Raw genomic sequence first — 12,832 nt, 5'->3', positions numbered from 1 at the left:
GCTTCTGTTTCTGAACACCTGGAAAAGAGGGAAGCGAGCCCATTCCCAGAGGTGGAGCCGGGCAGAGGACAAGTGAAACAGGCCAGCTCTCACGCATGCTTTCCTCCTCCGTGTCCCCCACAGAGACCAACCATCCGGCATAGCAGAGTGTGAGCACCGGGCTGAGGCCTGTATAGTTAACCTCGGAGGCCTCCAAAGAGGATGAGGAAGGCCATGGCTGTAGGCCCCAGCGCCCCATCCCAGAGCTGAGGACTGAAGAACTTAAAAGCAGGGATTGAGCACAACATTCCGAGCCGAGTGTGAAGACAGTGCCATCCGGGTCCCTCAGTGCCATCGGGCCCCCAGAACTAACATAACTGCCCCAGTGGGTGTGCCCTCCATCTGGGCTGAAGGGGCTCAGTGCCACCAGCTCCGGTAGCCCCAGCAGGCTGTGACCAGAACGGGCTCCCTGGGAGGTGCTGTGGAGAATCAACGACCTCAACATTCCTCTAGGAACCGAGGCTCCTGGACACTCCTGCCACATCTTCTCCGAGTGCCGCCGAAGACTGAGCGTCAGGAAGGAAACCCGGGCACCAGCAGCCACATCTCAGCTCCAGCCTTCTGTCCAGTAAAGTGAGCAGACACTTGGGGGCCGCGGGCCCTTCTAGACCGGGTCATACTCAAACTGTGTCCCTGTGTCCAAGCTCATGGACACTTCACGGTGTTTTTAGGAGACATACTCTATGAGTTCCAAACAGCTTAAGCATGGCTTCTATAAGCATAATCATCTCAGAAACTTTAGTCAGTGTTATATTTTATAAATGTTTGTGAATAAATATAACTATGTTCTAAATAGAAAAAAAACAAGGCTTCAGTTCCTTATCTTAGGCAATTAGGGATCAGGAGAGCTATTTCGTTAAGAATATTAAACGAGTTATTGTACACGAATGAACCTGGTAGGATCTAGCTCCAGTAGGTGCTCAAAGATGGTCACATTTCAACTGTAAAAACAAACTAAGGCCCTGGCTGGTGTGGCTCAGTGGAATGGGTGTGGTGTGCTAACCAAATGGTCACTAGTTCGATTCCCAGTCTAGGGCACATGCCTGGGTTACAGACCAGGTCCCCTATAGAGGGCACACGAGAGGCAACAGGACAGTGATGTTTCTTTCCCTCTCTTTCTCCCTCCCTAAAAATAAATAAATAAATAAAATCTTAATAAAATAAGCAAAGACTTTAGCAACAAGCTCTAGAAATTGGCCCTCCTAACCTGTGTAATGTTTGCGATGGAAATCCCCAGACCCAGTGGCACGCCGGCCCGGCACCTAAGCATCCAGGTAAGTGCGGTGGGGCAGCCTGGGCAGAAGGGCAGAGGGGAATGGGGAAGGGTCAGGCCCTCTCTAGGCAGCCCCCACCCTGTCCAGCCCTTCACACGGTGCCCTTGAAGATCTCGCTCCCTCAGAGGACAGGGCTGCAGGAACAGCTATACATATGGCAGCATCATTTGCGCTCGTGATGTCATGGGTACAATTTAAAGACTGCAGGGCCAGTCCAGACATGCTGTGCACTTCACAACTGCCATTATCAGGGGTCTGGTACAAAACCTAGATACTCCTGTCTCGGAATTGACACTAAACCGGCAAAACCAGGCCTCTATGAGGCAAGGGACTGGTGTTTTGAACTCCTCCCTCCAAATAATGACATTTGGAGAAGAGCTGCCAGTAATGGGAAAAAAAATACGGCATGATGACCTCTTGCGACCTGGTTCTAAAAGAAAATTAGAAATGAAAATCTCTATCGAACAGCTGGTAAAGTTTACAAGACTCTTCTCTGCTCTGAGACAGGAAAAGCATGAAACTCTTCCTGGCGTGGGGGGGGGGGTGGAACTCCGCTCCATTCTGAAGCCACGACTCCACCGGCCTCAGCCAGCCCTGAGGGAAGGGACCACGGGCCCCAGGATGGTCCCTGCTGCCGCCCCCAGGAAAGCAGGAGCTCAGTGAAGGCACTTAGAGCTAAACTCGCAGGACGTGCAGGGCTGAGCCGTTTGACTCCAGCAGATTTTGGAGCAGAACACTAAATACACCTCTTCATTCTGAGAGCAGGTACAGGAGGGCCCACAGAAACGTGGCTTTCTCGGCATCCTTCCACCCACCTCGGCGCCCGAGAACCAAGGGGAGCCACACAGCTAATGAGTTCGTGTCATGGCGTTGAAATGCAGGTCTTGTGTTATCTCGTTGTGTCCTTTACGGAAACGTGGTTGTTATGTAGTTTCCACTTTACCTGCATATTTTTTTAAAAAACCACCCACGGCAGCAGTTCTGTTATCGTGAGAAAGGAGGACATTACATTCAAGCAATGAATTAAGGAGGCAAATGAAGGCACTCTTTCCCTTCATTAGAAGGAGAAGAAGCAGAGTGCGTGCGTCTTGCTTGGGGCCGACCGCCGCACTGCGTGGAAGCCAGCCAGCCAGCCAGCGCCGGTCACCAGGCTCACTCTGCTCTGTGAGAGGAGGGAGCCAGATGGGCTATTTAGTCTCAACAAGGTAATTCTGCGGAACATTATTATAAGTCAAAGAAATGTTTTAGCTTCATTTGCTGATTTAGCCTCTAACCTGATTCAGGAGGCAGGGGCTGGGGAGGGTTCCACTGGGAAAGAGCTAAGAAACCCGGAGAAAGGGAAGAGGTAAAAGGAAGCGTAGTGCAAAGCGTGGAGAGTGGCAACACCCACGTGCAGACGCTTCCGGGCCACACAAGCTGGGCGCACGTCCAGACTCTACGAGTCACTCCTGATAATCTTGGACAAGCCACCTGACCCTGGGAGCTTCAGTTTGCTCCTGGGTCACACAAAGACCATAATGCCACGAGGTTGTGAAGACTGAGCAGCATGATGCAAGAACGGCACTTGAAACTTAACATGTGACCACGTGGCATGTGCTCTCAGTAAACATCAGGCGTCATTTTATCCATTTCACTTTCTCCTCTGTTTGCAAAATGTAGAGGGAACCCATCACTTATATGCATATGTGTTTGACAAAATTCTTAAGAACATGGTAAGAGCTAAATGTTCTGTTAGTCTACCGACCACACTGGTTGGAATCTGTACGTGTGAATACAACTTCTCTTTTATTTTGCTACCACAGAGAAAGGGGAAAATAGTCCTGATAATTTTAGCCATGCATCAGGACTTCAAAGAGATTTTTCTACCTAAAATAAAATTTACTTCTTTAAGAAAGATAGCTATAGAGTGAGTACAGAAAAGTTCACTGAATTGTGAGTTGAACTGATAAATATAAAGATGCTTCCTAGCTTACAGAGCAGAGTTTTCCCCATCAAGCTGTAAATAATACCTCTGGGGACTAAACCCAGATAATCCTTAGAGGCACACACTGTGCAAAGGCACCTGGCAGCCTCACTTTTATGCTACAGAACACGAATATTATACATTAGGCAAATACTGAAAGTGTTCAAGTTAAGTTATGGGAACACTAAGCATCTAAGTTAACCTGTTTTTTTTAACTTGTAGTATAATAACTGATGATTCTAATACAATGGAAGATACTCAACAAAGCAAAATACAATTAGAGTTGGGCCACTGTATTTACCATGGCAGGAGAAAGGACAAACACTTTCGCAGAGATTATTCAATACAAGGATTAATTAAAACATTTTTGTTTTGCTAGCCTGTCTCTGGTTTGGCTTTGAGAGAACCACCAATATTCTGTTTTACTGTCATATTAAAGAACCAGTACAATCACTATTTTTTGTAATACATTCTCTTTCTGAAGGGAAAAAATATCCCAAATAAATGATCAGTTTAACTTTCAAAATCTATGGGCTCAGATAAGACAAACACAAAAGCAAATAGCATATGTTAAAACTATTTAGAAAATCCAAAAAGAATTGCTACTGTAGCTAATTTTTAACATTCCCAGGGATTCAGTCCAGCTGTGCCCCAAGAATCGTGAAGAACTGTTTACGGTGAGAGTATGGAAAAGTGTGAGCAGCCGTACACACATCTGCACTAGAAATTCACAGATTCTGTGCCCCAGTTAAGACCAGCAAATGAGCTAAGAAGAGTCTACAAGGAAAGGTAAAAGAAGTGGGAATCTAATCTTTGTTTGAATGGTCTTTTATAAAGTTATAAAATAGAATTTCCTTAAATTTTAGAGAAGCTGAGTAACAGAGCAGGGCATTTAACATTTCCATAGACCAGAAGTGGGCAGGTGAGCTGACTCCCTTAGAAACAGCCAAAGAGCACTTTTCTGACATTGAGTCTGAACAGTGATGAAACAATAAGAAACATGGAACTGTCTTTCTCTTCTACGCTGAGAATTTTCCCACACTTGGAAAATAGCTATTATGTCACTAACCCAAAGGCCCAAACTCCAAGAGCCGGTGCTGTTCGGTGTCAGCCAGTGGCCCACCCCATTCCGGCCCCTCTGGGACCAGTACCGCCTGCTCCAACACAGCATCTCGGGGAAGCCAAGGAGAGACGCTTCCTGTGGGGAAGGCGGTCCCCGTGGCCTCTTCAATCCCACATATGTGCCGGGTATGCCAAGATGGCCAGGGCCTGATTACTTTTTCCCTGGGGCCATTTCTCAGGTCGATTTTGCAGATGAAGAGATAAGGCAACGCCTCTGCCTGGCCAGAGAGCAGGCGAGGTTGCTGCTCATTGCAGAAGCGGGGAATTCTCCAAGTCCCGAGCTCCTCAGTGGCGACACAAACTCACCGCATCCATGGTCGCCACCCGGACCGTGGAATTCCACGGCAAGGCCACTGATGCCGGTATGATGATGCTCACACAATGGGTGGTCCACAGAGGATAACAGACTTTGTTTCTGACCCAGGAGTCCAACGTCTGGGTAAAATCAAATCTCAGACCTGATAGTTCGGGCAGAGGAGGGCCCACAGAAACAGTGAGGGAATATGAAAAAACTCCCGAGATCTGTGAGTGAACACTCTCATCCGAGTGAGGCAGGGAAAAGAGAGCCAGGATAAGAAAGGCAGGGGGAAAACAAGGTAGCCTGGATGTCCTTGTTGCTCATGCTCTCTCCTGCATGCAGCGGAGAGGGGGGTGTCACCATGACAATGGGACGGCGAGACCTTCTGCCCAACAGAAAGGCAGTGTGTGTGGGTGCGGAGTCAAGGGGTCCTCAAGCTGTGCAGTGGGGTCTGTGAAGGACGACCAGCCACTGGGCTTTGAGACGGCCATCAACACTGCAAGTCCCTTGTCTTGAGCCCCAGTCACAGCTGTTGGAGACCCGCAGCAAATGCACCTTGCTTGTTGACATGGAGCAGCTGTCGCCCTCTGCGACGCCTCAGCCCCATCTTCCCCTCTACTTTGACTTCAGGTTCCTTAAGGAGAAAGATGACTGGGGGCCCTAGGCCCTCCTGTCCCCACGGGGCACTGAAAGCCATACACACCAGCCTCGGTATAACAGAAGAGAGGGGCTCAGACTGCTGTGGCTCTATCGGACACAGAAACCCAACTCAGCATCTGCCTCTTCCCGTGGAGGGGCGGGGCTCTGACTTCAACCCGTGGTCTTGGCGCTTCTCAGTGGGTGAGAGAAATTACAGTCGCCTCGTGGGAGGAGCCTGTTGTGTTTGCTAAATGTGTTGTTGCCGAGGCTTCCACGTCTGACTGTACGATAAGGATGAATGCGCTACACGCCTGCTCTTTGCATCGCCTTCTTGAAGGGGCCACTTTTTTAAACAATAGCACTGATGTGCACCTCGGCTCTCACAGTAACGAGCATCTGGCGTCCTCCTTTCCGTGGGGGCCCACTCAGACGTGACGATGAACAAGACAATGAACGAGAAGGCTCCAGAGGCCCCGCTAGTCAGACGGAAATAGTATGTTTGAGAGCGCAGTGGTCTGGCCCTGGCACCGTCTCAGTTTTACATGAAAACGAAATGGCAGCTTGTCCTTTGGGAAGAACTGTGTTCCCCACTCAGCCTGTGAGGCAAATCTGCTAGATCAGTGGGCCTCTTCCAGGCTTCTTCCAGTGACTGGGTCTCCTTCGGTGATGGGCTGGCGAGGTTAACAGCCGATGCTTCCTCTGAACAGCAGCGGCCAGCCAACCCTGATTTCCGCTCTGATATGGAGCAGTCAGCATGGTGGTCTGAGCTGAAAGCTGTCCCTCCTGCCTTAGGCTGTGCTTCTAAGGACCAGGCATTCTCTATATTTACAGGCCTGTGGACTACGGTCTGAGGCCTGGAGGTCCGTCTGGTCTACCACGTGGAAGACTGTAGACTGGCAGGTGAATGGTGCCCATCTGCAGGGCCACCAGTGGTGCAAATAAACTGTGGCTGCTTGTCAGGCTGGGTCGCTGCTGCAGGTGCCCACGGGAAGGGCCCATTCTATGCAATGGCCAGCTGGAATCGAGCAGTTGTTCCAGCCTGCGCTGCCCGGATCACTGTCATCGCTGCGGGGATCCATCGTCACATCAGAGTGGCAGCACCTCCGCCCCTGCGGACCTGGTGCCACAAAAAGGTATTTTAGACACAGAGGCGCCACTGCACATCTGACCGCAACTCCTGCCAGACTCGGCCTGTCTTGCAGGGAGGAGGCCACGCTTGCTTGTCCACTCCCACCAAGCTGACTGCCATCAGACCTGTGACTCTCACTTTGGGACCGCCCTGATGCCTTCCCACAGGGGACGCTTTTTCAGGTTCCTGTCCAAGCAGCCGACTCTGGCTAGACCACTGTGGCTTCAGAAACCAAACGGTCATTTTTTAGCTTTCCCTACCACGTTAGTCAGAGAATGGGGTGTCTTCTTCCACGAAGGCAACCCAACAATGGGCTGAAAGTAAAAGTGGTCAGTGAGTGTACCATGACCTTTACCATCCTCGAGTTGCTGGCACCATTGAGAAATAAAATGTAGCTAAAAAAGTCAAATCAAAAACATTCCTGCCTCCCAGGCAGTCACTGCCTCTTGGTCTATGCACCTTAGTAAGACGGCTGGGTCACTAGATACAGCCCTCCCCAGGAGGCTTAGGAAGGTACATAGACATGTACTGATAACTAGAGATTTCACCCGAAAGTGGTCATTCCTGGGCACGAAGTGGTTTTCTTCCCCATGAGAGGACCCCCAGGCCAGGGTGACTTGTCCACCCCCCAGGCAGAAGCCCAGTAAAAAGAAGTCCTAACAGATTCGCACGTGACTTTGGTTCAGCCCCTGGATGTCGTGCTAGTCCTGGCTCACGGAGAGTGGCCATTTGGGTCGCTGAGTTGAGTGCACTGCTCACCGGCCCCCCCGTGTTGGCCGAAGTGTTGGACATGATAAGTCTCTGCAAATTTTGTGAAGATGCCCTTATCTACCTGGCACCAACCCTTCCAGTCAAAAGGTTTGGATCCGAGTGGGAAATGAGTGCAGAGAAGATCACGTCACAGCCCCTAGAAAAGGACGTGCCGACCTGGTGGCTGTGGGTAGAAAGCAACACGCCTGGCGACTAGGAGGATCACCCCAAATCCCAGGAGCTCTGAGGAGCTGTCATTAACACTCTCCTGGTCCCCTGTGCTCAGTGCCGCAGCCCGGAAAATGGCCACATGGCCCACGTGAGCCGCACAGCAGCCGGGGCCGCCGACCTGACTCGCTGACCCACCTCTGAGCTTGTCCCCTCACCCACGGGCACCAGAAACAGAAGTGGTGAGGACCCGGCCGGTCCTGAGCCACCCCGCTGCGCCTGATGCCACCGGCGGCAGCGCCCAACCACGGACCTCCCCCCACACCTGTGCCGACTCCCGGCCTGAGCTGCACGAGCTGGTTTCAGACTGACTCGCGCAACTGCACAGGCTTGTCCTGACTCCAAAGCAGACTGAGGTTGCGCCGTGTGTGGCCACCAGGGCTACTGCCACTCAGAATACTGTCTGGGTGGCTTAATCAACCAGATCAAGTGTAGCAGCATATTCCAAACCAGAGTGACCGGTGCTCTCTGTGTAGCAGGGAGTGGACCATGAAATGGCTCTCCGGCGGGCACGGGAGTTGCTTTCTGGACCATTTATCACCCCTATTATTACTGGCAAAGACACCGAAGAGCAACAAGGCATTACAAACTTCCTGAATGAGTCATAACAGATAACAGGCTTGAATTAGACTGTCTTAATTAAGACCTGCTGGTCTCTGCCTGGGGTTTGCTCACCATAAGCCAAGTTGGAGACCCTGGGGTGTGGGGGGAGGCAGAAGAATGAAGTCAATATTGCAACTTGGCCTCATCCTGCGGCTTGGGATCCTATTGATCACAGCGGTATGAGACACGCTGAATAGATGTGGTGCCAGTCTCTGTTGGCCCAGTTAACCAGAGTGACCGTGGAGTGGCACACTGATGTGAAAACTCATCGCAAATGAAAGCAGTGAAGGGAAGACTGTTGATGGTTGGGAGAGAGAGGCTCTTTGGGTCTCTTACATGTTCCTGCATGTCTCGTTGCGTGGACCGAGAGTGCACGGCCCTGAATTTCCCTTTTACTTGGGCCATCTCTCAGGGATGTTTATGCACCTGACGACCTTAAGAAATGAGACGATGCTTATGCCCAGACAGAGAAGGTGTGCTTACTGCTTGCTATAAAAGTGGTGGATTCTCTGCGCTCAGAAATGAAGCTCAGGTACAGCGCAAGCCCACCGCACGCACGGAACCCACCGAGGCCGTGTCACAACACCCCCGTGGCATTTGGGGACAGAGGAAACTGGTGCAAATATGAACACACTTACGCAGCCTTCTGTACCATGACTAAGAAGTCCTTGTTTCTTCTGACCCATGGTTCTCCTGTCTTTTGCCAGTACACATGATCCATGAACAGGCAAACTTATTAGGTTGTCAGTAGAGTAAAAGTCAATTCCCAGGCCCAACCTGCTTGTCTCTGGCCTGGACCACCTATAGTACCTGTTATGAAGCCCAGTCTGGGCTGCCACCCCCACCCCACTGTTCTGCCTGGACCTACCCACCCTAGACTCTGATGCAAACATGAGAAAACAATGAACGTATCAACAGGAAAATCAGGATCACTGTCCTGCCTTCTAGAACCCAGACCTATGGGCTCGCCTGTGGAAACTCCACATAAGACCAGCATTCCCCACCTCGGTCCCAGGGCCCCCAGAGCAATGGCCCCAAAGGGGGACTGTCACCACCATGCACTGCACTGCAGTGGGGAGGAGGGAATGTGCGTGCACGAGGTGTTGCTCTGCTCTGGTTTAGGGGGAAGGGAGACTTGGGAATAGCCCGGCAGGAAGGAATGAATGCTAGTAACCACGGGCGATACATTTTATTGTCATTCCAAGCCTGATTTTCAGAAGTACTATCAATCAGTGAATCAGCCAAACTTACAAAAAGAAGCCTATTATCATGGAAGCAGAAAATGACTAAAAGACCATTGTTTATAAAACTGCATTTCTGTCAAAGGTGAAGAAAAGCAGGAAAAAAGTGTGTCAGAATTAAGAAATTCAAAAGAATTGAGAAGTATAATTTTATTTTTCCATGATCAAAAATCCTACCAAAGCCAAGTACTGAGGGTTCAAAATTCACCTTCAGAAATTTCATAAAAGACTCCAACCTCACCAAGAATTTTTTAAATAATTAATGGCAAAAGATCTGTCTATTAGCTATTATTTACTCACTGTTAGGAGTAAATAAAAAATTACGAGGAAGAAATAACACTTTGGGAGTAGAATTACAAAAGCCAACATTAAACTATTTCGAGGCTTCTAGCTGAGTATCAAATGCTATCGGTAAACGTTCTAGATTCACTGCTTTGTAATGTATGTGATTATAGCAAACTGCACTAAAAATTAGGAGAATTCACATTGCTTCAGGCCAAAATTTCATAGTCACTCATCTCCATGACTCATGAAAGGCAGAAGTAAATGATAAGCCTGGGTCTGCGGAATGACCGGGTGTCCACCCCGAGAGCTCCAGGAAATGGCAGGTGTGTTTACCAGGACGCTCGGCGCCCTCCTGGCACTGTGGCATTCCCGGCACTGCGTGCAGGCAGAAGAAAGGCCGGCCGCAAGGCACCGCTGGGGTTATGCTTGCAACAGCCTCAGAACCACTCACAATCTCAAAACCGTGTTGAAGCTTAAACCTCACTTTAAAACCACGTGAAAGAACACCTTTAGAACACTTATGGGAAACATCTGACTTTGGTGCTTTTAGTGCTGGGACTGCTCTGTCATCCAGCAGGGTTGAGGCGGGGGTGCGTGAACGCTCCAGAGAAAGGACTGGACGGATGGCGTCAGAGCCCGTCATACACTAAGAGCAGGAACGCAGATCCGTTCTTCCAGTTTAAACAGCCCTCAGAGCAACCCCGGCCCTAATCACATTGCCTCTAAGGTTCCTGCTCAAGGCTTTCGGCATCGTACACACGCCCTGCCCTGACTTTGGCCGCCAGGTCTCTCCAATCCATCATGCATCAGTCAAAAATTAAATTGAAATGATTGGATCAAGGAAAGTCAATTTTTCTAGCATTTTGTTTCAGTAATGTGATTATGAAGCTTTTAGTGATATTGTAATTACTTTGAAGTTTGAGCATATGTTTCTACTGAGAGTCCTCCATGGAGAAAAGCTGCGTTAGGGAAACAAGGAAAGGCAGACCGCACCGGGGCAGAAACACGTGCGGTGCAGAGAGAAAAGCTAAAGGTGGAACGGAGGCAGCTTCGGCCCGAGTCCCACCCTGAGCATCGTGCACAGAGCAACTGCAGACTGCCGTAGAATCTGGCTCAATCTTTGCCCATCTTGACACTCACTGGGATGAGGCCGGGCGTGGGGGCCACACCGGTGAGTGCACCGCGGTGCCACCCCCATGGCAAATATCAGCCCCAGCCCAGACGCAGGAAGGGAGAGTGGAGACGACAAAACAAGCGGGAAGACCATGGCCTCCTGTCCCCCGACTCGGTCTGTCATGAATTCAACAATTATTATATGAGCATGCTTCCTCTGTGAAGAGGGTTGTGGGTCGCTAAACACACAACGTTAAAATGGAATGAGATTAGGTCTTGAAACATGGAAAACCAACCTGTCACAATAATCTGATGTACACAGACCGTTCCCAGGATTAGTTTATCTGATTCTATCACACAGTGGGTTTGTCCAAAGAGCTTCAAGGTCCTACGTAGGAAGCAGTGCATTAGACTCAACATTGCTGAATTGAGCTACTGCCGATTTTATTCATTTTTTTACTTGAACTCCTGTGTCACTTTCAGCCACGGCACTGCCACTTTTTACTGTCTTAGAGGAGCCCTGATTCGCCAAGTCACGTTCACCTGCCACTGGCCACTATGGGCATTACAGCCTGCTTCCTCCTCAGCCTGAACGGGCCCTACAGTTCAACATGGAGCGTCCACTTGTTGCTGACCCGCTGCCCTTCACTCAATCAGTGCGGATCAGATTAATGTTGTCGTAAACCCTGTGTCAGCCAAACTCAGTGCGTGAGACGCCACTGGCCCTGCAGCCGAAGTTCTCTCTAAAAATAGATCTGACCCTGCCTTTTCCTGGCATTAAAAACTGAGCAGGTTCCTCATCACAAAGCAAACCCAGAAGGCTGCAGCCCGGCACAGACACCGGCCAGGGTGCCCCCGCCCCCCGTCACCCTGATCCCTCAGCATTGCTCTCCATGCCCTGTGGTTCACCCACGAGACCCCTGAAAGGAAGCGTCCGTCCCAGCTTCCCTCTTGCTGGTCATTATTTTGCTGATGTCCACAGCGTCTTCCCTGCACTGACTTCCTCGTCTAGATACGCAGACACGCGCCAGTCATGAGTTCTGCGAATGCCTCTCTCAACAGATATTTGCTGGATGTAGCATTTATTTTCTTTCCTTTTTCCAATAAAAAAAGGGACTTTTCCTTTTCTTACAAATCAAATTATGCATGTATTTAAAAATGTATTCCATATTTCCCTTAGTTTTTCCCAACTGTACTAATAATATGTCATGAAATGGTTTCCAAGTATTTCAGTGAAAACTGCTGTATGAAACCAAATTCTATACTGACATCTTTAAAAAAAAAAAAACTGAAGTCAATGAAGCCACACAATTTTGCTCTTTTTTTGTCCTCTATAACTTTACTAGAATTTATTTAAAACATCTAACTGTACTTTTCCACCAAGCCGGATTAGTTATTATTTATGAAGGGCAAGACAAGGTTAAACTCTTCTTCGGGAGCATTATGTCTAACGCTTACAGTGAACTGGCAAATCAGAAATCAAAATGCACGTAAGGTGGTGATTTGCTCCCGCTTTGGCTGATCGTGTGTTGTGGCGTGAAGTCATATTTCCTGTCAAAAGCATGACAAAGCTTCCCCTGCTCTACAGGGTACAAATGAGCAAGCTGGCACAGCAAATGACCCAGCTGTGACTCACCATCCAGTCCTGGAGTGCAGCCACATGCTCCTGCGCCACCTGGGACAACTACCTTGAAAGGCGAGTTATGTCCTTGGCCAGGCTTAGCCACTAATCCGCCCCCCAAACACACTCAACCCCTCCTGTGTAGTGCTCCGCACCGCCTGTAGGTGGCCTCGGGAAAGGCGAGATCAAGCAGCCTTCCTGCCAGTGCGATGCCCTTCATCCTTAGTTCACAATAGGACACCACCACCAGCTTCCAAAGGGGGGGACAGCCTTGACGGCAACTGGGGCGGGCTGACTAGGACCTCCAGGAGACGTCAGTGTCCTCCTCCCTGAGCCTGTGGACCTGTGGCAAAAGAGACTGTTGCAGATGCGACTAAATGAAGACCCTTGCGATGGGGACATCATCCTGGTGGCCCTAAATGTGGACCCACACGTTCTTAGAAGAGGGAGCAGAGGGTCGTGCGATTACAGTGAGGGAGACGCTGTGTGGCCGCAGAAGCAGAGTCTGGAGTGCCGTGGCCAGGGGA

At 49.9% G+C, this 12,832-nt stretch overlaps 1 protein-coding gene across 1 annotated transcript in view; it reads right to left on the bottom strand.

Moving 5' to 3' along the window:
• The window catches only part of PRKN (parkin RBR E3 ubiquitin protein ligase), an 869,798-nt gene that overhangs the window by 847,235 nt on the left and 9,731 nt on the right, over window positions 1-12,832 (bottom strand). The window lies entirely within an intron of this gene.

Source organism: Artibeus jamaicensis, unplaced genomic scaffold (assembly GCF_021234435.1).
Source record: "Artibeus jamaicensis isolate MK-2021 breed Jamaican fruit bat unplaced genomic scaffold, CSHL_Jam_final contig_497, whole genome shotgun sequence".
Classification (NCBI taxonomy): Eukaryota; Metazoa; Chordata; class Mammalia; order Chiroptera; family Phyllostomidae; genus Artibeus; species Artibeus jamaicensis.
The sequence above is the reverse complement of the archived record's forward strand: the minus strand, read 5'-3'. Positions and strand labels throughout refer to the sequence as shown.